This window comes from Chlamydotis macqueenii, chromosome 4 (genome assembly GCF_036417535.1).
Source record: "Chlamydotis macqueenii isolate bChlMac1 chromosome 4, bChlMac1.mat, whole genome shotgun sequence".
Classification (NCBI taxonomy): Eukaryota; Metazoa; Chordata; class Aves; order Otidiformes; family Otididae; genus Chlamydotis; species Chlamydotis macqueenii.
Genome location: NC_141559.1, coordinates 5,750,495 through 5,751,911, shown reverse-complemented (window position 1 = coordinate 5,751,911; position 1,417 = coordinate 5,750,495). Strand labels below are relative to the sequence as shown.

Sequence of the window (1,417 nt, the reverse complement as noted above, 5' to 3'; positions counted from 1 at the left end):
ATGTTCAACAGCAGCTCCATCACTGAGTTCCTCCTCCTGGCATTCGCAGACACACGGGAGCTGCAGCTCTTGCACTTCTGGCTCTTCCTGGGCATCTACCTGGCTGCCCTCCTGGGCAACGGCCTCATCATCACTGCCATAGCCTGCGACCACCGCCTACACACCCCCATGTACTTCTTCCTCCTCAACCTCTCCCTCCTCGACATGGGCTGCATCTCCGTCACTGTTCCCAAATCCATGGCCAATTCCCTCTGGAACAACAGGGTCATCTCCTACTCAGGATGTGCTGCACAGGTCTTTCTGTTTTTCTTTCTGATGTCAGCAGAGTACTGTCTTCTCACTGTCATGGCCTATGACCGCTACATTGCCATCTGCAGACCCCTGCACTACGGGACCCTCCTGGGCAGCAGAGCTTGTGTCCACATGGCAGCAGCTGCCTGGGGCAGTGGGTTTCTCAATGCCCTGCTGCACACTGCCAATACATTTTCACTGCCACTCTGCCAGGGCAATGCTGTGGACCAGTTCTTTTGTGATGTCCCCCAGATCCTCAAGCTCTCCTGCTCAGACACCTACATTAGGGAAGCTGGGCTTGTTGTAGTTAGTCTCTTAGTATCCTCTGGCTGTTTTGTGTTCATTTTTGTGTCCTATGTGCAGATCTTCAGGGCTGTGCTGAGGATCCCCTCTGAGCAGGGACGGCACAAAGCCTTTTCCACGTGCCTCCCTCACCTGGCCGTGGTCTCCCTTTTTTTCAGCACTGCCATGTTTGCCTACCTCAAGCCCCTCTCCATTTCCTCCCCATTGCTGGATATGGTGGTGGCAGCTCTGTACTCAGTGATGCCTCCAGCATTGAACCCCCTCATCTACAGCATGAGGAACCAGGAGCTGAAAGACACAGTGCAGAAGCTGATTCAATCAGCTCCTTCTCAGAAGCATTAAGCTGCCCATGTCTCTGCAGAAGTTATTGCGTTTTGGGATTTTATCTGTGATAAGCATGTTCCCCCATGCCTACATGCACTCCACTTCACCAAAGGCATGGCCCCAGCCTGTCTGACCCCGAGGTCTGTTCACGTGTGTCTGACACAATGGTCCAGCTAGCCTCCCATGTTTCATCACTGTAATAAAAGAAAGTTTCTGCAATATCTGTGTCTGGAGGTTGGGCTCTACTTCCAAAGCTGAGGTCAGGCTGAAGGAATTGCCCCCACAGTGCCGTGCTGCTGTGCTGGGGTTCTCCATGGGATGAGGGGAGGAGGGCGTGGGGCAAGTTGTTTGAGAATGGGCCTGGGCTGAGCCTTAACATGTGGGTGTCCAGTTCCCCTGGAGATGGTGAACGATTGACATTCCACACAGGGATCTGCCTGGGACTGTCACCCCATGGCTTTCTTACCACAGCCTCCTCACTCTGCAGAGCAGGGACAGC

The 1,417-nt window shown here is 53.8% G+C and overlaps 1 pseudogene; it reads left to right on the top strand.

The window, feature by feature from the left end:
* On the top strand, positions 1-1,051 carry LOC147600791 (olfactory receptor 14A16-like; annotated as a pseudogene).
* The last annotated feature ends 366 nt before the right edge of the window (positions 1,052-1,417 follow it).